This window comes from Erinaceus europaeus, chromosome 2 (assembly GCF_950295315.1).
Source record: "Erinaceus europaeus chromosome 2, mEriEur2.1, whole genome shotgun sequence".
NCBI classification, from domain to species: domain Eukaryota; kingdom Metazoa; phylum Chordata; class Mammalia; order Eulipotyphla; family Erinaceidae; genus Erinaceus; species Erinaceus europaeus.
In genome coordinates this window covers 37,379,235-37,407,055 of record NC_080163.1, presented here as the reverse complement: position 1 = coordinate 37,407,055, position 27,821 = coordinate 37,379,235, and positions in this window count along the sequence as shown.

Sequence of the window (27,821 nt, the reverse complement as noted above, 5' to 3'; positions counted from 1 at the left end):
TCTGTGCTAATGACTGAAACCCCCTGCACAGGCCTGTGGAATGGGGTCTGTATTCTGGTGTCAGTAACCCTGCTTAGGTGTCCACAGTCCCTGTACTCAGGTCCCCTTCAGTCCTCCCTCCACAGGCCTGAGATGGTCAAGACTGCATCAGCGGGTGACCCGCCAGGTCTCTGAGGCCAATGCCCCCATCAGCCTTTCACTGCCCCTCCAGCCTCTTATTTTGCCTGCCTTCCTGTGTTACTTAGTACAGAAGAACAAGTGATGAACAGCACCTTTTCATTCTATTTTTTTTTTCTTCCCCTACTCATTGAATCAGTAAAGACTGTGAAGGACTCATAAACCCCAGTATGAAAGAGAACAAGGGAAACAGGTAGGGTCTTGCAGAGGTGACAGGAAGCAAAGGGGCCTGGTCTGTAACTGAAGGGCATTTGGAAAAGTACCTGCTGAGTTTAAAGACAGATGAACTCTGAGACAGTAGTGCACTTATTTATTTATTTCTTTAAGTTTTATTTATTTCATGAGACTGAATTTCATATGAGAGAGAGAAAGACAGTTGCCAGGGCAGGTCTGGGGAGACAGTATAGTGGTTATGCAAAAAACTCTCATGCCCAAGGCTCTGAGGTCTCAGGTTTCAATTCCTAGCACCACCACCAGACAGGAAGAGCAGCACTCTGGTCTCTCTCTCATTAAAAGCAATAAAGATCTTGTGGTCTGGGAGGTGGCACAGCGGAAAAACCATTGGACTCTCAAGCAGGAGGTCACATGTACCAAAGTGATGTCTGGTTCTTTCTCTCTTATCTTTCTTATTAATAAATAAATAAAATCTTTAAAAAAAAACCCAACAATAAAGATCTTCAGTCCCCGGGGGTCAGGTGGTAGCACAGCAGGTTAGGTGCACATGTTGCAAAGCATGGGGAGCAGCGAAAGGATCTGGTTTGAGCCCCGGCTCCCCACCTGCAGGGGGGTCACTTCACAAGTGGTGAAGCAGGGCTGTAGGTGTCTATCTTTCTCTCTCTTCTCTGTCTCCCCCTTCTCTCTCGATTTCTCTCTGTCCTATCCAACAACAAAAACATCAGTGGCAACAATAACAATAACGACAACAACAAGGGCAACAAAATGGAAAAAATGGCCTCCAGGAGCAGTGGATTGGTAGGCTGGCACGGAGCCTCAGCAATAACCCTGGAGGCAAAAAATATATATATATCTTCAGTCCCCTATACTACCATAAGCCAGAGCTGAAAAGTGCCCTGGTAATAAAACAAAACAAAGAAAAGCTGTAAATTAAAAATAGATAAATAAAATTAAAAAACGAAGAAATAAACTATAGGGTCAAGTATTTCTGTAGGTGTCTACAATATACAAAGTTATGTTCAAAAATGCTTGAGGCAACTTTGCTTACAATTGTGAAAAAAAAAAATCTACAGCCTTCACATCCATTGACAGGGTGTGAATAGCTGGACTCTGGACTCTGGCACAGTCACAGCTGCTGGGATGTGGGGCAGGGATGGGTGTGTTCATGGGTCTGATACACTCTCATAAAACAAGTTGAATCAGAGGGCCATGTACTTAATATGATCCCATTAAACAAGCAAAGGCCTTTGTGTGCATGGGGTCGAGTGCACAAAAAGGGAAGCTCTGGAAGGATGTTAAAGGTGCCTTTCTTGGAGAGGTGGACGGTAGTTGTAATAGTGGGATATTTGCAATTTTTCACAAATCTATACACCGATATATCATTTCATCTTTTATTTTTTATTTTTATTTTCTCTCCTTTTTTTGCCCTTGTTGTTTATTGCTGTTGTTATTGCTATTGTCATTGTTGGACAGGACAAAGAGAAATCAAGAAGGGAGGGGAAGACAGAGAGGGGGAGAGAAAGATAGACATCTGTAGACCTGCTTCACTGCCTGTGAAGCTACCCCCCTGCAGGTGGGGAGCCTAGGGCTCTAACTGGGATTCTTATGCCAGTCCTTGCGCTTTGCACTATGTGTGCTTAACCCACTGTACCACTGCCTGGCTCCCTCATTTGATCTTTAAAAAAAATTTTTTTATTATTATTTATTTTCCCTTTTGTTGCCCTTGTTGTTTTATTGTTGTTGTAGTTATTATTGTTGTTGTTACTGATGTCGTCATTGTTGGATAGGACAGAGAGAAATGGAGAGAGGAGGGGAAGACAGAGGGGGGAGAGAAAGAGAGACACCTGCAGACCTGCTTCACCCGCTGTGAAGTGACCCCCTGCAGGTGGGCTCCAACTGGGATCCTTACACCGTGGTCCTTGCTTTTTGCACCACATGCGCTTAACCTGCTGTGTTAGTGCCCGACTCCCTCATTTGATCTTTTTTTTTTTTTCATTTGATCTTTTTAAATGCAAGTTTGCCTTTTTCAATTTATTGGGATGATCATTATGCTTTTTCTTTTATGTTTTATTAGGGAAATAATAGTCTCCAAGACAGTTGTTATCACATGGGTACAATTTCTCATCATCCTGCACACCAGTCCTGACACTAACTTAAATCTCCCTCTACCATTGTGCACTGAGTCTCTAAGAGAGAGGGAGAGAGAGAGAGAGAGAGAGAGAGAGAGAGAGAGACACCTGCAACATTGCTCTACTGCTTAGGAAGCTTCTCCCCCTCAAGTTGGGATGATCTTTTTTGAAATTAAATTAAATTAATTAATTTTTTTTTTTGCTTCCAGGGGGGGGCTCGATGCCAGCACTACGAATCCACTGCACCTGGAGGACATTTTTATCCTTTATTTATTTTCTTTCTTTTTTCCTCCTTTTTCTATTTCTTATTCAATAGGATAGAGAGAAATTGAGAGGGGAAGGAGAGATAGAGGTAAACCACACAAGGATCCAGGTTTAATTCCCCTGGACTCCGCCCCCCCTCCCCCCCCCCCCCGCAGGGGGAAAGCTTCACAGGTGGTGAAGAGGTGATGCAAGTGCTTCTCTGTCTTTCTTCCACTTTATCTTCCCCTTCCTCTCAATTTCTGGTTATCTCTATCCAATAAATAAATAAAAAGATAATTAAAAAATAGAGGGCTCAAACCCGGATCCTTGCGAGGGTCTTTGCACATAGTACTATGTACAGTTAATTGGGTGCACCACTGCCAGACTCCGGGATGATCTTTTATTATTAATTAATTAATTAATTAATTAATTTTTATCTGAAAGATCAGAGAGAAAGATACATAGGGAGGGAGTGCTCTGGGGAGAGGAAGAGAGAGAGAGACTAGAGCACTACTCAGTTGTGGTTTATGGTGGTGCTGGTGAACTTGGGACCTCAGAGCACTCCCTCAGGAGTGACAGTCTTTTACAAAGCCATTATGTTTTCTCCCTAACACCCTCCCCTTTTTTTTACACATATGCATTCACTTTTGTGTGTGTGTGCATGCATTTGCTTTTCAATATAAAGAAAAAAATATGTAAGCTGCTGTTTTTTTGCATGAGGAACCATACGCATATGTGAGTGCTCATGCATTGTCAGTGGGATAAGACATGGAGATTTCTCTCAGTCCTGGCCCACCCTCCATCAGGTGGAACCCCACCACCACACACACACACACATATACACACATGGTGTACATATGTGATTCTGACTCCATACCTAACAGCTCCCCAGGCCCACCCTGCTGCCCCCCTATGACTGCCACTGGAGACTCTTCCCATCCCATTACTTTGTTCTGTGTGCCCCTCGCCCCACGTACACGCGTTAGCCACCCCCACTCCTCCATGCAGCTTCAGCTGTTAGGACATCCAGCGTGGTGTTCTTGTTGTCCCTTTGTTTTTCATTTATATGCCTGGGAGGGAGATCTCAATGCAGGTTGGGCCAGTGACTGAAGAATGAATGATAAAGGAACCCGAGGTGGGAGGGAGCCTTTGAGATCCTAGCCCACTTTCCTGAGCATGACTTCAATGCCCCTAATTTGACTCCTCAGAGGAGGCCATGCTAGGGGGTTACCACCCCCACTTCAGGGAGTGAGTGGCTTCCTGGGGCTAACGGGGTAGTGAGGCATTTCTGGGGTGGAGAAGAGGGTTGGGGAATGGTCAGTTCTCAGCAGGCAGAATGTGGGGGGCCTGATGGACTGGGATGAAATGCCAGGAGAGTCTGCATATGGTACTTGCCCCAGCAGGTCAGCCCCACCCCAACCGCCACGTTGGCAGAGCAAATTAAGCATTCAAAACAAACTAATTAGTACTTGAGGGTAGCCTCATTCAGAAAATTACTGTACCAGGGAGGTGTCTGATTTGGAGCTGACTTTGTGAAAAGTAATTAAAATTTACTTGGTGGGTTCCCGTAACCAGCAAGGTCGGCATTTTCCAGAAGAGCTGTAATTGAGATGTTTGATGGTTATTAAATCTTTAATATCCTAATTCCCCATGAATGCCATTGTCAAGGACCAGCAGCAGCCCTGGCAACAAAGGAGCTGATTGTTGCCCCCACCTCCCCTCAAGGCTGGACGGCCCTCCGGAAGGCTTGACTTTCTTGGTGCCCTTGCTTATGCACCTTTTTATTGAGGCTGAGCAGATGCCAGCCCCAGGAAGAATCACCACACAGAGGAAGAAAGGGAAGAGATCTTCCCTATGGGCTGACTTGTAGTTTGCTTTTAAAAAAATTCTTTCCGGGAGTCGGGTGGTAGCTGGCGGGTTAAGCACAAGTGGTGCAAAGCGCAAGCATCGGCATTAGTATCCTGGTTCAAGCCCCCAGCTTCCCACCTGCAGGGGAACCGCTTCACAGGTGGTTAAGCAGGCCTGTAGGTGTCTATCTTTCTCTCCCCCTCTCTGTCTTCCCCTCTTCTCTTCATTTCTCTCTGTCCTACCCAACAACGACGACATCACTAACAACAACAATAACTACAACAGTAAAACAACAAGGGCAACAAAAAGGAATAAATGTTAAATATTAAAAAAAAAATCTTTCCAAAACAACAAGGGCAACAAAATGGAATCAATAAATAAATATGTTTTTTTTTTTTTATTCTTTCCTTCATGATGCAGAAAGGACAGGTGGAGTATCTCTCATGGTGGGTGGGCTTTGAGCACAGAGACTAGCTAGCCCAGCCAAATGGAGTGGAGAGAGATAGTGAATTATCTTCCACTGTGTGTGTTAGGGGTTGGCTTCTACTCTGACTCAGGGATTCTGGCCTGAATGGGTCTGCTGGTGTGACCTCCACCAGAGATCTTCCCAGCTCAGTTCAGGGAGGACTGACTTCATGCTTCCCTGAGTGCCAAATCCTATAGGATGGGTATCAGGCTTTATCCCTGGACCACCTGGTTTTGGCTCATGGGGGCAATGAGTCCATTGGTCTGCGGGATATTAACAGAATACAGAACCTTGTGTACACACACACACACACACACACACACACACACACACACACACACATCAGAAAAAGCATGGTATAGTTAGTGTAAGGGTCAGGCCTGCAGGCTCCTGGTCCAGGTACTTATTCTACAATTCACATTTATAGGCCAGGCAGTCCTGGGCTTGCTACTGGGTGGGGGTTGCGGTAGGCCCTTACCACTGGGATGCATTGGATCGACCTTCTCGTGGTGCATCCCGTGAGTACCCATTCATTGGGGAAACTGACGATCCTTCCTAGCCGACTGAATCCACATGGATCCCAGTCACTTTCAAAGCCAGCAACAAGCAGCTCCTGACAGCTTTCAACCTGACGCTGTTGACTGGCTACGGAAGAAGGGCAAACGCTAGAAGAAAAACCACTGGGACTGTGGCCCCCAACCCTGCCCAACTTCAACACCCAGTTTCTCTAAGCCAGCTCACTAAGACAGAGATGGCCATCAACACTTTCACTCCTGACTGACATACTACTGGTATTTAATTTAAGGATTTATTTATTTATTTAAATATTTATTTGTTTTCTCTTTTGTTGCTTGTTGTTTTATTGTTGTTGTTACTGATGTCGTTGTTGTTTCATAGGATAGAGAGAAATGGAGAGAGGAGGGGAAGACAGAGAGGGGGAGAGAAAGATAGACACCTGCAGACCTGCTTCAGTGCCTGTGAATCAACTCCCCTGCAGGTGGGGATCCACCTGCTTGAATCGGGATCCTTATGCCAGTCCTTGCACTTTCCACCATGTGAGTTTAACCCGCTGCACTATATCCCAAATCTTAAGGGATTATTTTATTTTATATTGTTTTATTTTATTTTTTTATTGCCACCAGGTTTACTGCTGGTGACAGCGCTACAAATCCACTGCACCTGGTGGTCATTTTTTCCCGTTTTGTTTTATTATATTGGGTAGATGGACATTGAAAGGGTAGAGGGATATAGAAAGAGAGAGACACCTGTAGACTGCTTCACTGCTCATGAAGTTTCCCTCCTGTAAGTGGAGAGCAGGGCTCAAACCTAGGTCCTTGAGCATGGTAATGTGTGTACTCAACTGGGTATGCCACTCCCAGCTCCAGGAAATTTCCTTTTAAAAATATTTATTGAGGGAGCCAGGTGGTGGTGCACTTGGTTAAGTGCACACATTATGGTGCGCAAGGACCCAGGTTCAAGTCCCTGCTCTCCACCTGCAGGGGGAAAGCTTCATGAATGGTGAAGCAGGGCTGCAGGTGTCTCTCTGTCTCTCTACCTCCCCCTCCTCTCTCAATTTCTCTCTGACTCTAACCAGTCCTAAATAAATAAAAATATTTAAAATATTTATTGAAAAATATTTATTGTGATTAATAGTAGGTTACAATATTGTAAGATTATAGTTACGGTTCCACACTACACCCACCATCAGAGTTCTGTATTCCCACCCTCCCACCTCCCAAAGATAATCATTATAGTTCTCATAAGTTTTACAGTTTGCTTGCTTCTTCTCTGTCTTCTTCTTATTCTCTTCCTCCTCCTCCTTCTCCTCCTCTTCCTTCTCCTCCCTCTCCTCCTCCTTCCCCCTCTTCTCTTCCACCTCCTTCTCCTTCTCCTCCTCCTTTCTCCTCCTTTTCCTCCTTCTCCTTCTTCTCCTCCTCCTCATTCTCCTCCTCTTTCTCCTTCTCCTCCGCCTCCTCCTTCTTTTTTTTTTTTTTTCAAGTTCATGTGTATCAGATCTCTAGATTCTATGTATGAGTGAAATAATATGGTAGTTGTCTTTCTTCTCTTTCCTTATTTCACTAAACATAATAACTCCAGTTCCATCCATTTGGTTCCAAAGAACACAATTTTTTTTATTATAGAGTGGTATTCCATGGAATATATCTCCATAACTTCTTTAGCCAGTCATTTGTCAATGGACATTTAGGTTTCTTTCACTCTTTGGCTATTGTGAATAATGCAGCTATGAAGGGTGCTTATGCCCCTTCAAATGAGTATTTCAGTGTCAATTGGACAAATGCCCAAGAGTGGTCTCACTGGATCATAAGGAAATTCCATTTTAATTTCTTTAGGACTGCCCATACATTCTTCCAGAGCGTCTGCACCAGTTTGTATTTCCACCAGCAGAGTAGCAGAGTCCCTTTGGCTCGATAACCTCACCAATACCTGCCATCTCCTGGTTTGTGGATGTAAGTCATTCTCTCTGGTGTGAGATAGTATCTCAGTGTAGTTTTTAAATTTTTTTTTAAATGTTTTTTTTCCTTTTTATATTTATTTATATTTATTTTTCCTTTTTGTTGCCCTAGTTGTTTTCTATTATTGTCATAGTTATTGTTGTTGATGTCATTGTTAGATAGAGTTGATGTCATTGTTAGATAAGATAGAGAGAAATGGAGAAAGGAGGGGAAGACAGAGAGGAGAAAGATAGACACCTGCAGACCTGCTTCACTGCCTGTGGAGAGACTCCCCTGTAGTTGGGGGCTCAAACCGGGATCCTTAGGCTGGTCCTTGCACTTTGCGCCACCTATGCTTAACCTGCTGTGCTACAGCCTGACTCCTAATTTATTTTTACTATCTCTATTTGCTAATTAGAGACAGAAAGGGAAAGGGAAGGGGGAAATAGAGAGGAAGAGAGACAGAGAGACACCTGTAGCACTGCTTCATCACTTGCAAAGCTTTCCCTCTGCAGGTGGGGACTGAGGGATTGAATCTGGGTCCTTACATGTTGTAAACATGTGCTCAACCAAGTGTGCCACTACCTGGCCCCTCAGTAAATCTGGGAGAGAGAGAGAGGGAGAGAGGGAGAGAGAGGGAGAGAGAGGGAGAGAGAGAGAGAGAGGGAGAGAGAGAGAAAGAGAGAGAGAGAGAGGGAGAGAGAGGAGAGTTTGTCAGAAGCAACTTGACAACAAAAGAGGAGGTCTGACCAAGATTGGAAGATGCTTGGCTGTCAGGCTGCTAGTGTGGAGAGAGAGGTGGGACCACTAGTCAAGGAATGCAGGCAGTCTCTAGAAACTGGAATAAAGCAAGAAAGTGGCCCCCATCTAGAGTGCCCAGAGAGGGCACAATGCTGCTGCCACCTTCATGTCAAGATGTTGACCTCCAGCACTGTAAGATGCTAAGTTTGTGTTGTTTTGATGCTCTCAATTTGTGGTCATTTGTTACAGCAACAACAGGAAACTCATACACAGGGCTTCAGCTGTCCCCTTGATAAACAGAGGGGTGGATAGCTGGGTGGGCCACACACTCTGTGGTTTCTCAGCAGGTTCTGCAATTTGCACCCAGGAGACCTAGGGCTGTTCTGACGGATTTTGTGAACTTTCTTCAGGAATCTGTATCTCTGCGTGCCCTTCATGTAATGAGTTTTTCTTTGTCTCCCATATCTCTGGGGGCTTAATCTGTGAGGAGCTCAGAGAGACAAAGTGTGGGGCTTTGCAGGGTAGGTTTCGTTGGAGATTGCTGGGTCTATGCTGGACCTTACCTTAGGACCAGGCTCCCCAAAGGCTAGGATTTTTTTTTTTTTAATTTATTTCTTTATTGGGGAATTAATGTTTTACATTCAACAGTAAACACAATAGTTTGTACATGCATAACATTTCCCAGTTTCCCATTTAACAATACAACCCCCACTATGTCATTTATCATCCTTCATGGACCTGTATTCTCCCCACCCACCCACCCCAGAGTCTTTTACTTTGGTGCAATACGCCAATTCCATTTCAGGTTCTACTTGTGTTTTCTTTTCTGATCTTGTTTTTCAACTTCTGCCTGAGAGTGAGATCATCCCATATTCATCCTTCTGTTTTTGACTTATTTCACTCAACATGATTTTTTCAAGGTCCATCCAAGATCGGCTGAAAACGGTGAAGTCACCATTTTTTACAGCTGAGTAGTATTCCATTGTGTATATATACCACAACTTGCTCAGCCACTCATCTGTTGTTGGACACCTGGCTTGCTTCCAGGTTTTGGCTATTACAAATTGTGCTGCCAAGAACATATGTGTACACAGATCTTTTTGGATGGATGTGTTGAGTTCCTTAGGATATATCCCCAGGAGAGGAATTGCAGGGTCATAGGGTAGGTCCATTTCTAGCCTTCTGAGAGTTCTCCAGACTGTTCTCCACAGAGGTTGGACCAATTGACATTCCCACCAGCAGTGCAGGAGGGTTCCTTTGACCCCACATCCTCTCCAGCATTTGCTGCTGTTACCTTTTCTGATGTATGACATTCTCACAGGAGTGAAGTGATAGCTCATTGTTGTCTTGATTTGCATTTCTCTGACAATCAGAGACTTGGAGCATTTTTTCATGTGTTTCTCGGCCTTTTGGATCTCTTCTGTGGTGAATATTCTGTCCATGTCCTCCCCCCATTTTTGGATGGGGTTATTTGTTGTCTTGTTGTTGAGTCTGGCAAGCTCTTTATATATGTTGGTTATTAAACTCTTTTTTGTTTGTTTGTTTATTTATATATTTTCCTTTTTTTGTTGTCCTTGTTGTTTAACATTGTTGTTATTGATGTCATTGTTGTTGCATAGGACAGAGAGAAACAGAGAGAGGAGGGGAAGACAGAGAGGGGGAGAGAAAGACAGACACCTGCAGACCTGCTTCACCACCTGTGAAGCGAGTCCCCTGCAGATGGGGAGCCGGGGGCTCAAACCAGGATCCTTACACACTGGTCCTTGTGCTTTGCACCACCTGCGCTTAACCCGCTGCGCTACCGCCCGACTCCCAGTTATTAAACTCTTATCTGATGTATGGCATGTAAAGATCTTCTCCCATTCTGTGAGGGGTCTCTTGGTTTGGGTAGTGGTTTCTTTTGCTGTGAAGAAGCTTTTTAATTTGATGTAGTCCCATAGGTTTATACTTGCCTTAGTCTTCTTTGTAATTGGATTCGTTTCATTGAAAATGTCTTTAAAATTTATGCAGAAAAGAGTTCTGCCAATATTTTCTTCTAAGTATCTGATAGTTTGTGGTCTAACATCCAAGTCCTTGATCCACTTGGAATTTGCTTTTGTATTTGGTGAAATACAGTGATTCATTTTCATTCTTCTGCATGTTCAATCCATTGTTTCCAACACCATCTGTTGAAGAGACTGCTTTCCCCATGTAGTAGTCTGGGCCCCTTTGTCAAAGATTAGATGTCCATAGGTGTGGGGCCTCATTTCTGGGCTCTCAATTCTATTCCACTGGTCAGTGTGTCTATTCATGTTCCAGTACCAAGCAGTTCTGATGACAATGGCCCTATAATATAGTTTGAGATCTGGGAATGTGATGCCTCTGGTTCTGTTCTTTTTTCTCAAGATTGTTTTGGCAACTCTAGGTCTTTTCTGGTTCCAGATAAACATTTGTAGCATTTATTCTATTCTCCTAAAAAATGTGCTTGGGATGGCTAAGATTCTTTCTCTTAGGCTCCCACACAGAATACAGGTCCTGCCAGGATGTGTTCTGTCACCTTCCCGAGAATGACCCTGGTTGAAGGTGCCGTACCTGGTGATGTGCTTGTGGGGCCCTGAGTCCCATGTGCCTAGTTCTTGTCTGCGTCCCCCAGCACTGCACATGACATGCACAGGGAAGGGCCCCAGAATTGTTTAGTGAATGAATGACTCAATGACACAGCACAGGCACATACAAATCGGTACATCACACTGTCATTTCTTCTTCTCTTTCCTTCTCCTTCCCTTCTTTCTCCTCCTCCTCTTCTCCTTCTCTTTCTTTCCCTCTTTCTTCTTGTCTTTATTGAGGCTTCACCACTCTAGGCCATCCTTGTCAGGAAGAAAGAGAGAGCCAGGGAGCCAGAGAGACAGAGAAAGGCCATAGTGCCAAAGCGTCCTCCAGTGTGGTGGAAGCCAGGGATGGAACCTGGGTTTTTTTGTGCATGATAAAGCAGAACACTATTCAGGTGAGCTACTTTTCTGGCCTTCCTTTAAACTAACTCTCTCTGTTTAAGATATATTTATTTACTTTTATTTTTTATTATTTTATTTTATTATTATTTATTTTCCCTTTTGTTGCCCTTGTTGTTTTTGTTGTAGTTATTGTTGTTGTTGATGTTGTCGTTGTTGGATAGGACAGAGAGAAATGGATAAAGGAGGGAAGACAGAGAAGGGGAGAGAAAGACAGACACTTGCAGACCTGCTTCACTGCCTGTGAAGCGACTCCCCTACAGGTGGGGAGCCGGGGGCTCGAACTGGGACCCTTACACCGGTCCTTGTGCTTTGCGCCACATGCACTTAACCTACTGCGCTACCACCCAACTCCCAAGATTGATTTATTTTTGTGGCCCAGGAGGTGGCACATCAGATAGTGCTGGACTCTCAAGCACTGTCATTGCATGTGCCAGAGTGATTCTCTGCTTCTCTCTCTCTCCTCTCTTTCATTAATAAACATATTTTTAAAAGGAGTTATTTTTATTTAAATATTTTATTTATTTATTAATTAGAAACATAGGAGGAGAGAGAAAGAGCCACTCTGGTACCTGTGCTGCTGGGGATTGAACTCAGGACCTCATACTTGAGAGTCTGATGCTTTATCCACTGTGCCACCTCCTGGACCACAGGAGTTATTTTCTTTTAATATGAAAGGGAAAGAGAAAGAGATAGGGAAAGAAAGGGCAGAGTACTGACCAACTCTCATCCTGGTGGTGCTGGGGGAATTGAACCTGCAACCTCTAATCCTGGGGCATGAATGAAAGTCTGCTGCACAACTGGTATGCTAGTTCCCTGGCCCCAAGTCATCATTTCTGTCCTTAGACCCATAGTTAGATACCAACTTACAAACACACACACACACACACACACACCTGTTCTAAAGGAAAAGAGGAAACTGTCCCATTGAGGAAGCTGGAGTTCAGCTTAGTAGGGCCTTGAAAGTTGTCATGGGGGACCCCAGCAGGAAGAAGGGGGCTCATCTCCATAGATGAAAGGTGGGAGCCAGATGTTGGCTGCCGTTGGTGGGTACACACACCTGCCTGGGAGAGGATGGTAGGGGACCAAGGGCACAGATGTCTGGTTTTGCCTCCCTATAGGGCAAACAAACCACTGATGCCCTGAATCCCACCTGGAGGAGGCCCAGCTTTGGGCCAGTCATCACGGAGCTGAGGCAGTATATGGTTCAAATTCCATGGTGTGCACTAAAAAGTGAGCACAACAGAGACCCTGCAGTGGGTCAGGCTTTGAATCCAAGCCTCCTGCTTCCCTCAGGGTGAGGGATTCACGTGAGCACCAGCTCAGAAATCATCTGTGTGAGGAGCAGGCTGGAGGCTGAGAGGAGAGAATGAGAGGCTTGAACTCCTGCCATTGTTTCTGCATCCTAGAGGATTCCCAGGAGAGGTCTGGCATACTGCTGACTGGTGCTGGTTGCTGAGTGGCCCAGAGCGAGTTGCTCTGTCTCTTTCTCTGCAGCCTGGGTAGCTGGAAAGCTCAAATGAGTTGGTACATCTAAAATTATTAGGTGGGCAAGATAGCATGATGTCTATGTAAAAGATTTCCATGTCTGAGGCTCTGAAATCCCAGCTTCAGTCCCCCACATCACCATGAGCCAGAGATACGTAGTTTTCTGGTAACAAAAACAAACATACGGCAGCTATTATGAGCAACGAGGGACCCCTACTCAGCTGGGGGCGTGTTGGACCACCTTGGAACTTGATATCGATGAGCTCACTCTGCCAGGGCAGCTGACCTGCCACTCGCCCATGAGTCTGGCCACTGCTCTCACATCGGCTCAGAGGTGTCTGCTGAGTCTGAAAGGATCCACCCTGTTCCAGGGGGTAACTTCCAGAAGCGCCTGCTCCTTTTTCCAAACTCGGGAGAAGGGTAAGGCAGAGCCCCCACCTACCACATCTGCCAGGAGCATAGACCTCAACCAGGTGAGGCAGAGGAGTCCCTGGGTGCCTGGTTTCTGCCCTGCTGGGTGGCCTCTCCCTGAAGTAGAGATTGGGGGGGTAGTTTGGCCTGGCAGACAGGTGGCACAGAGCCTGACACACCCCTGTTAGAGCAGACAGGGCTAAGCAGACCTTCTTAGGGGAGACCTGTTGACTGGCAATCCCATGGTGGGTCCATGTCTGCTTCAGCTGGTTCTGGGCAGCCACACAGGCCTGTGGGCACCACACAGGATGGTAGAGGGCAGGGGGCTGTGGGGCAAGCACCCACTTGCAGCCACTGTCCTCCATTCTCAGTGAGGGAACAGCTTGTCTCCTTTTTGGCCTGGGCCCCTGTCAAGCTTCATTGCTCAGGGTGAGTGTGGGCTGGCTGTACCCTGAGCCCTCTCTGGGGACTATGGGACCCAGGGTGTGGGCACAGGTCAGGGGGCTGCCTGGCTCCCCAGAATCCACCACGCCCTCTCTGACTCATTCGGAGCTGGCGCGGCCACGAGGGTTCCCGGCCCCTGAATTCACCTTTGGTTTGGTTTCTGCTCTGGTAGCTCAGAGAAGTTTTGTTTTTCAGTGCAAACCCACAGAGCCGCTTTCCCCTCTCTCTGATTCCCCCAAAACAAACAAAGGATGTTGGTCTACATTTTGGTTTGTTTTGAAGCTGAGAGGAGGATGAGGGAAATGGGTCACCTCAGGGAACTTCGAGGGTGTCTAGAGAAGGGTGACTTACTGGGTACTCCTTGCAGCCCTCACTGGGTACTCCTTGTTGTGTTGGGGTCCCCCCATGGGTCCCTCCACCCCCATCACCCACAGGGCTGCCTGAAACTGGGGGTACTTCGTGGGGCCAGGGAAGGGCCTGGGTGGAAGTTCAGAGGCTGGGGTCAGAGGTCCCAGGCTGTGGAACCTTAGGGCAGGCCTGTCCCTCTCTGAGCATCAGTTTTTTCCTGGGTTCTGCTCCCCTGTCTCTCCGTGTGTGTGTGTGTGTGTGTGTGTGTGTGTGTGTGTGTGTGTGTGTGTTGTGTGTGCAGCCGCCATCCCACCCCCCCAGCACCCAGTTCTGAGCCCAGTGGGAAAGAAAGCACTTTCTACCCAGGGAGGGGCCTTGGTTGATGGCTCCAGAACCCCTCCCTAGCTTCCCAGGGGGCCTTCAAGAGCCCCCACACTACATGGAATCCAGGAGCTGTGATGCACAGGTGGACCCCCACTGGGCCTCTGGGATTCCTCTAGGCCAGGTAGGGAAACTTCTGGACCCCACAGGACTTCTTTTCTGCTGTTTCTCAGGGAAAGGAGTCACCTGAGCAAGGTGATTTGCCCAGAGTCTGAGGTGACCGAAGACATGCGGGAGGTGGCTCTGGGCTGGCCAGAGCCCTGACTCACTCAGGGAAGGGTGGCAGTGCTTCCCTTTTGTGTGCCAGTGGCAGTGGGATTAGCCAAGTTATTTTCCAGAACAAATTCAATGGCCCTCATCAAGGCTTCCCTGGGACTTCATACCTATGCAATTCTACTGTTCCTGGCAGACTCTCTTTCTTTTTTTTTTATTGAATATTTATTTACTTATTCCCTTTTGGTGCCCTTGTTGTAATTATTATTGTTGTTATTGATGTTGTCGTAGTTGGATAGGACAGAGAGAAGAGGAGAGAGGAGGGGAAGACAGAGAGGGGGAGAGAAAGATAGACACCTGCAGACCTGCTTTACCGCCTGTGAAGCGAATCCCCTGCAGGTGGGGAGCCGGGGGCTCGAACATGGATCCTTATGCTGGTCCCTGCGCTTTACGCCACATCTCTTTCTTTTTTAAAATAATTTTTATTAGTGATTTAATAATGATTGCCAAGATTATGGTATAAGAGGGATGCAATTCTATATAATTCCCAGCACCAGAGTTCGATATTCCCTCCCCTCCATTGGAAGCTTCCCTATTCTTTATCCCTGTGGGAGTATGGACCCAGGGTCATTCTGGGGTGCAGAAGGTAGGGAGTTTGGCTTCTGTAATTGCTTCTCTGGTCCATATTCCCAGACTGTCTCTATCTTTGCCTAGTAGTGTGGGGCTCTGGAGAGGTGAGGTTCTAGGACACATTGGTGAGGTCGTCTGCCCAGGGAAGTCAGGTTGGTGTCATGGTAGTATCTGCAACTTGGTGGCTGAAAAGCATTAATATATAAAGCAAAACAAATCGTTTAATAGTCAGGAACCTAGAGGCAAGAATATAGCAGATGAGGGAGTCAGGTGATAGTGCAGCAGGTTAAGCACACGTGATGCAAAGCACAAGGACCGGTGTAAGGATCCCAGTTCGAGCCCCTGGCTCCCCACCTGCAGGGGAGTTGCTTCATAGGTGGTGAAGCAGGTGTCTATCTTCCTCTCCCCTCTCTGTCTTCCCCTCCTGTCTTCATTTCTCTCTGTCCTTTCCAATAATGATGACATCAATAACAACAACAATAATAACTATAACAATAAGGGCAACAAAAGGGAAAATAAATAAATAAATCTTTAAAAAAAGAGTATAGCAGTTGAGATTTGGGGTCTCCATTTTGGAAAAAGTTACTTAGTAGGTATATTCTAGGTATATTCCAAGAATCCCATCACTTTACTAATTTTTTGCCTGAGCCAGACAGTAGCATGGTGGGCTAGCAGTATTGTCTGGGAAGGTGGTGTCGGAGTTGAAAATAGGGTTAGCAAGCTGGATAAGGGCAGAGAGAAGCTGGACTCTCTTCCCTCTTCTCTCTCTCTCTCATTCACTTTCACTTGCCTTCTTTTTTTCCAGATAGAGTAGGAGAGACAGAGGGAGAGAGAGAGAGAGAGAGAGAGAGAAGGAGGGACACCACAACACTGCTCCACCATTCATAAAGCCTCATCTTTTTGCATGTTGCTCCAATGTGGTAACTAGGGCCTTGAACCTTAGGCCTTGCACGTGGTAAAGTGTGAACAAACTCTCTCCCTGCCTCCTGGATACCGAATATTTAAAAATATCTTAATGAAAGTCCATCTGTTTTGATAACCTTTCTTTGGTGCTCCTTAATCTTTCTAAGTGAAAGAAAGAGACTGTCTTCTGACAGAAACGCACACACACACACACACACACACACACACACACACACACACACTATATCTTGCATTGGTTTAAAGAGGCACTCAGTCTTCCATGGTTAACTCTTGTGATATTAAGTTAATTGAGATGGCCATCCATATAACTCACCCAGGAGAGTGGGAACTTTGCTGTGTACATGGCCCAGCTGTCTCTCTTTAATATCTGAAGAAGTCACTGAAAAATAAAGTCCCAGAATAGAGACTTTGGGGGTGACTAGACTTTTCTTCAATGGGCATCTGGAGAGATGTAGAATCACTCACTCTTTTAAGGTGTGATTGCTTCCCAGCTGGAAGTCTCTCTAGTTTGGTCACTGGAAGTAAAGGCAACTTTCCTATGGGCTCTGTGGAGTCCCTCAGTCCTAAGTCTTTGAGGAGCCTGTTTTGCTATTCCCAAAGCTCCTGTATTTGCCAGCATGTGCTAGCATCCCTGGGGTATTTGGAGAGAGAGAGAGAAAAAGAGAGAGAGAGAGAAAGAGAGAGAGAGAGAGGGAGAGAGAGGGAGAGAGAGAAAGATTGATTGATTATGGAGATTAGCTACTCCTGGGAGCTCCCTGCAGTCTAGTCAGACCCACTGAAGCACCAGCCAGGAGTACTTCGGAAATGCAGGGAAAGGCCTGTGAGCTGACAACCCATATTCTTAAGGCAGAAGAAGCCCCATCAATGGCTAGTTCTTGGATAGCCTACAAACAAACAGCATGTCTGGGAGTTGCAGCTTTACTGGTGCTTCTTTGGTCAGCTTCTTGCGCCACCTTGTGGTTCTATTTTTTAATAGCGGTCAACAACCGCCCAGTGGTTCTTAGCATGGACTGTATGATAGAAGTGAGCATAGGGAACTTTAAAAAATATTAATGTGGGCTGAGGAGATAGCATAATGGTTATGCTTCATGCCTGAGGCTCTGAGGTCCCAGGTTCAATCTCCTGCATCACCATAAGCCAGAGCTGAGCAGTGCTCCAGTCTGTCTCTCTTTCTCTGTGTTTCCCTCTATGAGGGGAGGGGATGGGATATGGAGCTCTGGTGGAGGGAATTGTATCCCTCTTCTCCTATGGTCTTGTCAGTGTTTCCATTTTATTAATTAATAAATAAATTTAAAATATATATTTTTAATGCTGATGTTGGGAGCCTTTTCAGATCAATGATACTATCACCTCTGGGTCAGGACTGGGCACTTTTTTCTCTTCGTTTTATTAATTTTTAAAATTTATTTTTATTTATTATTGGATAGAAACAGACAGAACTTGAGTGGGGAGATAGAGAAGGAGAGAGAGAGAGAGACACCTGCAGCCCTGCTTCATCACTCATGAAGCTTTTCCCCTGCAGGTGGGAACCAGGGGCTTGAACACTGGTCCTTGTGCACGGTAGTGTGTGCATTTAACCAGGTACATCATTGCCTGGCCCCTATTTTTTTTCATTTTTAAATATTTATTTATTTATTTATTTATTTTGCCTCTTCAGGGTTATTGCTGCTCCTGGAGGCTAGTTATTTTTTCTATTTTTTAAATATTTATTATTATTATTTTAATATTTATTTATTTCCTTTTGTTGCCCTTGTTGTTGTATTGTTGTAGATATTATTGATGTTATTGTTGGATAGGACAGAGAGAAGTGGAGAGAGGGAAGACAGGGAGAGAAAGATAGACACCTGCAGACCTGCTTTACTGCTTGTGAAGTGACTCCCCTGCAGGTGGGGTGCTGGGGCTGGAACTGGGATCCTTAAGCCGGTCCTTGAGCTTTGTGCCACCTGTGCTTAACCCACTGTGCTGCTGCCTGACTCCCCTGGAGACTAGGTTTTTTTTTTCCCTTTTGTTGCCCTTGTTTATCCTTGTAGTTATTATTGTTGTTGTCATTGCTGTCATTGTTGTTGGATAGGACAGAGAGAAATCGAGAGAGGAAGGGAAGACAGAGAAAGGGAGAAAAAGACAGACACCTGAGGACCTGCTTCATCTCCTGTGAAGCGACTCCCCCTGCAGGTGGGGAGCAGGGGGCTGGAACTGGGATCCTTGCACCAGTCCTTGTGCTTTACACTATGTGCGCTTAACCCCATGAGCTACCTACCACCTGGCCCCCAAATATTAATTTTTTTATTTATTACCTATGAGAGAGAGACAAGCAAAACACTACCTCTGCCTCAGGCACCAGGGACTGAACTGGGAACCCCAGGCATGCAAGCCCAGCACTTGACCAGTTAAGTCATCTCCCACTCCTGATGTTGTTTTTTTTTAAAGATAATATTATTGTAAAACCAGAGCTGCCAATCTCTACAGCACCAAGAAGCTGGTTCCATGTTCCTCCCCCACCAGTGAAGAAGGTGCATGTGTGTGTGCTGGGAAGAGAAATGCCTCCTGATGGATACATGTGCATGTTCACGAGCTCCTTCCTGTGTGGATCTGCTCCAGTGCTCTAAAAATTCCTCCACTTGTGGGTCAGTGAGTCAAGACTGTGACAAGCAAGAATGTGGTAAGCAAGGAACTGTGCCTGAGATTGAACCTTCACATTAGTGTCTGTGACATTTCTGAGGGCAGCAAAAGTTTTCGGTCATCATCATGAGTCATTTGAGTTACAAAGATCAGCAGTGAATACAGACTACCTTGCCTTAGTTACTGGTTACCATGGGCTGGCATTTAATGAACTCTCCCAGTATGGCTGTCCAAGGTAGTTTAGGAACTTTGTTTCCCCTGAGGTGCCAAACAGAACTATTCTAATTGTTATGGTCTAGTTAGCAAAGTGTGAAAGGGCTTACATGATAAAGGGTGTGCTTGAATGAGACAAAAGCTCAGAGAACATTCTAGAATGTTTGGCAAATGCAAGTTTTATGGGGGGGGGGGCGGGCAATGGTGCACTGGGTTAAATGCACATAGCACAAAGCGCAAGAACCCAGGCAAGAATCTCCATTGGAGCCCCTGGCTCTCCACCTGCAGGAGGCTGGCTTCACAAGTGGTGTAGCAGGTTTGCAGGTGTCTATCTTTCCCCCTCTCTACCTTCCCCTCCCCCCTCATATTCTCTGTGTTCTATCCAAAACACTGGGAAAAAACGGCCATAGGAACAGTAAATTTGTAGTGCAAGCTCTGAGTCCCAGCAATAACCTTGGAGGCAAAAAAAAAAAAAGTTTATAGCAGTTTGAGCTGGGGAGACAGCATCATGGCCATGAAAAAGATTTTCATGCCTGAGGTTCTGAGGCTCCAGGTTCAATCCCCTGCACCACCATAAACCAGAGCTGAGCAGTGCTCTAGTTTTTCTGTCTGTCTTTGTATCTCTCATTTAAAATTTTTTTTTGAAAAGTTTATAGTAGTTGAAAACGAAATAAAAATATTTGTGGTTACTGTATCATCTTTTCAAAATATTTTCATGTTTTCCAAATAGCTCTATAGTTACCTGCACTCAGAAACATCTACCCTAAACTGACCTGCGTGTGTCCACGTTGTGAATGAAGTGTGGGGGTGGTGTGTGTGTGTGTGTGTGTGTGCATACACAATGGTAGTCATTAGTATTGGATAGGACAAGCAGTAGAACCTCAGGGACTGGGTGGTGGTACAGTGGTTGAGCACACATATTACTGTGCACAAGGACTCAGTTTAAGTTCCCAATACTCACCTGTAAGGAGGAAGCTTTACCAGTGGTGAAACAGTATTGCAGGTGTATCTTTCTCTCTCCTTCTCTATCTTGCCCTCTCCTCTCAATCTCTGTCTGTCCTGTCAAATATTAGAAAAACAAAAGAAAAAATAAAAAAGAAAGAAAGAAAAAGAGGAAGGAAAGAAGAAAGGAAGGATGAAAAGAAAGACAGCCGCCAGGCCCTAGCAGACAAAGCCCTTATAGATTCTGCCCCCAACTGCCTGCTAAGTTCTTACCACTCCCTCTTCTTGGGCTCCACTCCAATCACACTTGTCTTTGCTTCTTCTCAAACATGTGAAAGCCATTCTCATCCACTTTGGGACCTTTGCAGTTGATGTTTGCTCTGCCTGGATCACTTTTTCTCCAATTGTTTACAGGATTGGCTCTCTGTGTTCTTGCAGGCTTTCACTCTAATGCCAGAGATTCCTTTCTTTTTCTTTTAAAGATATAAGGCTAGGCAGTGGTGCACCCAATTGAGCACACATATTACCATACTACAAGGACGCAGGTTCAAGCCCCTGGTCCCCACTTGCAGGGAGGAAGTATTGTGAGTGGTAAAGCAATGTTGCAGGTTTCTTTCTTCCTCTCACTTTTTTGTTTTGCTTCACCTGCAGGTCTGCAGGTGTCTATCTTTCTCTCCCCATCTCTGTCTTCCCCTCCTCTCTCCATTTCTCTCTGTCCTATCCAACAACAATGACATCAAGAACAACAACAATAATCACTACAACAATAAAACAAGGGCAACAAAAGGAAAGAAATAAATAGCACTCAGTGCTTTAACAGCTGGGAGAAAGTCTAAGCTTGTCAGATAAAGAAAGGGCTAGAAAAGCTGGGGAAGGGCAGAGACTGGCTCACTTAGTGATGGCCTTTTTGGTCAATACCAGGCCACCCCATTATCTGGGGCCCTAGTCAGGGAACCCTTGGACACCCCCATAGACAATATGAGCCAGAAACTTCTGGATATTGGGGGGGTACATTTCCCATTTTTCTTTATTTAATTGAGCCTTAAGAGTTTGATGGGCCCTCTCAACAATGCCTTGTCCCTGTGGATTATACGGAATGCCTGTAGTATGAGTAATGTTCCAGAGGGAACAAAAATCTTTAAATTGTTTGCTGGTAAAAGCAGGTCCATTATGCGTTTTAAGTTGAACAGGTAAGCCCATTACAACAAAACAGGAGAGCATATGGCTTATAAGCTTTTTTGAGTTTTCTCCAGTCTGAGCTGTAGCCCACATAAACTTAGAGAAAGTATCAATTGAGACGAACACATATTTTTGTTTGCCAAAGTTGGGTATGTGGGTAACATCAATTTGCCAAAGAGCTTTGGCTTTTAAACCTTGAGGATTAACCCCCAGAGTTTGAATAGCAGGTGTTTTGATTAGACCTGCACAGGAGGAACATGTAGCAAGAATACGTTTTAACTGTGGCAGAGGAATATCAGGAAATCGAGCTCAAAGACCTTTAAGATTAACATGGGTTAGGGAATGAAAGTCAGCAGGATTAGAGACAGAGGCTAGGAGAATTCCTGTGGAGGCAACGTGGTCGGCTGCAGCATTCCCTTCTGACAGGGGACCAGGAAGAGGGCTGTGGGAACGTAGGTGCTGAACATACAGTGGTTGGGTTCGAGAACAGAGCATAGAGGCAATTTGAATTAAAAGAGGAGAAAGTGGGTTGTCATCAATTCTTACATAAGATCAAGCAAGCCATGGAAGTAAGTTAACAGTATACACACTGTCAGAAAAAAGGTTGAAGGATTCTGGTACAACTTTTTTTTTTTTAAGTTTTTTTTTTTTTATTATTATTATTTTATTTATTTTTTAAATTTTATTTATTCATTCCTTTTTGTTGCCCTTGTTGTTTTATTGTTGTAGTTATTATTGATGTCATTGTTGTGGGATAGGACAGAGAGAAATGGAGAGAGGAGGGGAAAACAGAGAGGGGGAGAGAAAGACAGACACCTGCAGACCTGCTTCACCGCCTGTGAAGGGACCTGCCTGCAGGTGGGGAGCCAGGGGCTCGAACCGGGATCCTGACGCCGGTCCTTGAGCTTAGCGCCACCTGCGCTTAACCCACTGCGCTACAGCCTGACTCCCTCTGGTACAACTTTTAATGCAAGGAAAACAGCATAAAGTTCTTTGTACTGAGGGGAATTGTCAGGAAGTTCAGTAAAGAGAGGTTTGGGGTATTGCTGGTCTGGATAATATATAAGGGCAGCAGCTCCCTTTTTTCCACCATCAGTGAACACTGTAGGAGCAGAGGGGATGGGATCTCGAGAGAAAAGTTTAGGTACTAGTAGAGGCAACAGAGGTAAAGAAGCTATCAAATTATTAGAGGGAAAATGATTATCTAATTGTCCTGGAAAACCCATTAAACTTATGGCAAAATGAGAATGGTGGCATATGAGCCATTCTGTATCTGTGAGAGAAAAGGGAAGAATGATTGAATGTGGCTCCCTTCCTAAGACCTGAACCGATCTATTTCTTCCTTGGCGAACCATAAATGCTAAGGCATCAGTCTCGGTAAGGAGTTGTTGGTATGCATGAGACCCCTTCTGTTTCATTTGGTTTAAATCCCCCCTGCTTAACACTATTCTATTTACATAACCACTTCATTCTATTTACATAACCACTGTTAACAAGTTCCACCCTCCCTCCAGGGCATTTATGGTTCAGTGATAGGATTCTCGCCTAATCTGCCCCCTCTTTGTCACACTCTGATTTTCACCAGTCACTTTTCTCTCCACCCTCTCTATGTCACATCCTGTTTCCACCTTACTTGGCAAGTATATATAAAGACAGCATTGTGAGTTTTACAGTACTTTACCTTGAGTTTAGCTTAGCTTGGTATAGATTGTGCTGTGTCCTGCATGAATAAAGACATACTGCCTACAGCTCAACCATGAGTCCCTGGTCATCTTTTACCCGCCCGTGAAGCCAGCCCGGTGAAAACAACATAACCCGTCGAAAACAACAAGGAGTCTTGGAGCTCTGCTTACTGGCCTATGAAGCCATTTGAGAACGCCATGTTTCTGCCACAATGCCCCCACTACCGTGGGGGTGGAGTTAAAGATTAGAATATTTACTGGAGAGGAGGGGGAGAACCAAACGAGGTGCATGTCCTGGAGAGCCTGGTTAACTTTTTCCAGTGCCAAGGAGGCTTCGGGGGTTAACATACGCTTTGAGGAGGGCTGTTTGTTTCCTTTTAACAGATCGAACAGTGGTTGCAGGCAGCTCGTAGGCAGATAAAGATACTGCCTAAGCCAATTCAAATTTCCAAGAAAACTTTGTAAAGAAGCAAGAGTGAGATTAGAAGGAAAAGTAACACAAGGTTTTAAAGGACGAATCTGCATTAGGGAAATCTCTGAGCCTAAGAAAGATATTGGAGGGATTAGTTGTATCTTCTCAGGAGCTACATTAAGTCCACTTCTCTTTAAGGCAGGGATTAGAAAATCACGTAGGGCGGAGAGATCTGTATCTAATTCTCCCCATATTAACACGTCATCCATATAATGAAAAACCTTAAGGCCCTTATGAATATATGGGAAAAGGGCAGATTTAACAGCCTCTTGACAGATAGTAGGACTATTAGCCATGCCCTGGGGCAGTACCACCCATTCAAATCTATCGGCAGGGCTGGCATTATTAATAGAAGGAACAGAGAAAGCAAAACGTTTACAATCTTGTGGGTGTAAGGGAATAGAGAAAAAACAATCCTGTATATCAATAGCTATGATTGGAATTCCTGTGGGAATTGCGGAAGCAAGAGGCAAACCCCTTTGGGGGGAGCCCCAAACCTGCATGGTTTTATTAACTGCATGCAGTTCTTGGAGGAGGCGCCATTTTCCTGAGCGCTTTTTAATTACAAAGACTGGAGTATTCCATGGGCTCCGAGAATGACGAATGTGTCCCAAAGATAACTGCTCTTGGACGAGTTCTTTTAAAATTTCTAGCTTCTCCCTAGGCAAAGGCCACTGTTCCACCCAGACAGGCTCATTAGAAAGCCAATCTAAGCGGGGAGTTCTGTTACGAACAGTGGCAGTTAGTATTGGGGGTGCTGGTTGGGTCTAGCAGTCTCACAGGAGTGAGTGTGGTGTCCTGCAGAGGTGTCTAAAGATTCCTACATCTAAAGATTCCAGCAAGTCTCTTCCCAATAAATTGGTGCTTATATCAGCTATTAAAGGCTGAAAGCATCTGGTAGTCCCTTCTGGATCTTCCCACACAAGGGAATCTCATGTGCGGAATGCCTGAGTCAATCCTCCAACACCATGTAAGCGTGGTCCTGGGAGGAGTTCCCAACTCTGGGGAACCTCTGCTTGTCTTAATATTGTCTTATCTGCTCCCGTGTCAATCAAACACTTAAAAGGAATATTACCAATCTTTACTGTCATAGTTGGGTGACCCCTTTCTAAAACAGGGGTGGTCCATAAAATCTCAGGCTCCGAATTCGAGCTGTTCTCTTGCTCCAGCCATTTATTTCTATGCTGGAAGTTCCCACATACCGCGGGTTCCTCCTTCTGCTCACTCTCTGTTATTGTTACTTGGCGTGGTGGGTGTAGCGACGGATTGGGTCCCAAGCTGGGCTTCTGTTTGTGGAAGAAGGGCACAGCATCTAGCGGGCGACCTGCTTCCTTCCCTCTTGGGGAAGCCCCACACCTAGTTTAAATCCCTGTTTACATTTGGCAGAGGCGTGCCGTTCCTATGGAACCTTGACCAACAATCTCTCCTCCAGTGAAATCCTTTCTGGCATCTGGGACAAGGCATTCATGGTCTCTGATTCCCTGTCTGGAGGCGGGGTTGCCCTGACTGGAGGCGGGATTGCGGTCTATTTTCTGGACATTGGTTACGCCAATGCCCTTGGCGACTGCACTGAAAGCAAGCCCCTTTTTGCTTATGTAAGGTAGCTGCATAGGCCTGTAACATAGGTCCTTGAAAAGAGCTTGATCTGAGATCCTGTGTAGCTATAATCCAAGTATCTGGGTGTTCGTATTTAAGAGTGATACAGGCCCGTCGAAAATGCGGAAGCATTCCATCCCAGACTATGGATCGTAGGAGGAGAAAACAAGCGTCAGGATTATAAATCTTCCTTTCCAGACTCGATTGGACCCTGGCAATGAATTTAGCGAGGGATTCATCAGGTTCTTGTTGAAGGGATAGAATGGGGGCTGAGGCCGCTCCCATGGGTGGTGTTAATCGCTCCCATGCTTTTAATGCACACAGGCGTACCTGATCAAAATACCCTGGTGGAAACTTGGCTTCCGCCTGTTGAATCTCTGTTTCTAATTGGCCTGTTCCAAACAATGTATCAAAATTACCCTCTGGCTAATTTTGAATATTTTTCCGTGATTGTTGTAAACATTCGTCACGAAAGAATGCCTCCCATTGCAGGAAGAGGGGGCCTGGGAGCGTAGCACGAGTTACATCCCTCCAATCTTGGGGGGTATTAAGGTTCTGAAGTAGGCCTTGTAAAATGAACCTGGTCCATGGGGCATGAATACCATCATCCTTGATAGCCTGGCGTAGTTCCTTCAGGTCTGTGGCGGAATATGGATACCAGGCCTGAGGTTTTTGTCTATTGGGGGCAACACTGACTGGAAATGTGTGGACTTGCTCTGATAAGTGTGTAGCGGTAGGAGGAGTCACTGAAGTGGAAGCTTCTGGACAAGCGGCCAAAGAAGTGGTTTTGGAGGCTACAGGAGAATTCGGACATGTGTCAGTCAAAACAGGGGTGGGCGAAGAAGCAGCCGTGGAGGCAGCAGGACGTTCCGGACACGTGTCTGCCATAATGGGGGTGGCCAAAGAAGTGGCTGTGGAGTCCAAAGGGGAATTCGGACACGTGTCTGCCAAAATAGGGGCCTCAGGGCAAGATGCCAAAATAGGGGCCTCAGGGCAAGATGCAGAGGAATTAGGGTGGGTCAGGATCATGACAGGCCTTTGCTTCTTCTTGTTTTTAAGGTGCTGGTTAAGTTCTATGATCACTTCCTTTATCTCTTGGACCTCAGCCTCTAGGTCCTTAAGCCTTTTGAGAGGTTGCCCTATATATCCCTTAAAAGCTGCTATGATGATCAACAGGATATAAGGTGCAGCCCCGAGAAAAATGTCCCAGATATATAAAAATTGTATACTGGAAAAAGAATGCAGAATTTGGAAAAGATTTTCCATGGTGGAGAGATCTCAGGAAAACAATAAGAAAGAAAAAAAAATCAGTGCCTTAACACAATATTGCAGATACCCAAAAGGTGTGTACTTATCTAGGATGTCTTCTTGTAAATCTGCTGCTTATGTGTCCCTGTTCGGGCGCCAGATGCCAGGATAGCCTGAGGGTACTTCTTCCTGAGCTAGTGCTCTCTGGGTTGGAGAGAACTCAACTGGAGCCGATCTAGGCTGCTGCGTGGGAGAGGGATCAGGAACTTGTGCTGCACCAACTTCACAGGAGATACACTCTGGAACTCTCGGAGCCAGAAAGCAATTTCCAAGTGTCTTTAATCAGAAGAGCAGCTGTTTTTATACTCTCCAAGTAGGGTGGAAACAGGATGTGATATAGAGTGGGTGGAGAGAAAAGTTACTGGTGAAAATCAGAGTGTGACAAGGAGGGGGCGGAGCAGGCGAGAATCCTATCACTGAACCACCAATGCCCTGGAGTGCTGTATGTAAATGTAAAAGTGATTTATGTAAATAGACCAAAGCTTTGAATGGGATTAAATCTATCCCTATATAGGCATATGGTTAAGCAGAAGCCAGGGGGAGCTGGCATACTATCCAACACCAAGACATGACTTTGAGCCTCAACCACAAAGGAGCACCCTCATGGGGAAAGCATCACACATGGTGGAGCAATGCTGTAGTATCTCTCTGTCTCTCTTTCTTCCTCTATCTTTCATACCCTCTGGTGGAGTTAAATGATGTGGTTTTGGCCGGCAATAGTGGTTAAGCATGTGGAGGACCTGGGCAAACAAGTCCTTAGGCAAGAAAGTTAATGAAAAGCTTGCAGCTTATTAGAATAGACAAGGCAAGAAATAATCACCAAGGGCGGTTACTGGCGGTTGGTAAAGGATGAACTGCCAACAGTACTGGGAAGGATGGGAAGGGTTTCTATTTATGACTGTAATCTTAGGGGCTACATTCTTTTTTTGGGGGGTGGAGGGGTTGTTGCTTAAGAAAACTGCTTCTTCCTGCCCTATCATTTTTTGTTTTTATTTTCCCTTTTGTTGCCCTTTTTTTTTATTGTTGTTGTAGTTATTATTGTTGTTGTTATTGATGTCGTAGTTGTTAGACAGGACAGAGAAATGGAAAGAGAGGAGGGGAAGACAGAGAGGGGGAGAGAAAGAGAGACACCTGCAGACCTGCTTCACCACCTGTGAAGCAACTTTCCTACAGGTGGGGAGTCGGGGGCCTGAACCGGGATCCTTATGCTGTTCCTTGCACTTTGCACCAGGTGCCCTTAACCCACTGCGCTACTGCCCGACTCCCTTCCTGCCCTATCTTATGCATGGAGACAGGGTTCTATCAAACCCTTCATCAGAGGTGGTCCTCAGCCTGGGGTGGGTGATGGGAAACTTCTCTATGAAAGCTCTCAAGGTGGACTGCATGCCTCAGTGTTTTGGTCACATAACCACCTAATAGTACTGAGTAGATTTGATCAAATAACTATTTCACTGCTTTATTTTTTAATTTGATAGGACAAAGAAAAATTTAGAGGGGAGGAGTAGATAGAGAGGGAGAGAGAAAGACACCTGCAGACCTGCTTCACTGCTTGTGAAGTCTTCCCCCTGCAGGTGGAGAATGGTAATGCATGCACTCGACAGGGTGTGCCACTGCCTGGCCCCGTCATTGTGTTTTTCTTCAACTTTGCTGCTTAGGCTGCCACCCAGACAAAAGTCATGTTTATTAGTTTATGCTACAGCTCTCTCTATCTAAAACATTTTAAAATATATTTATTTATTCCCTTTTGTTGTTT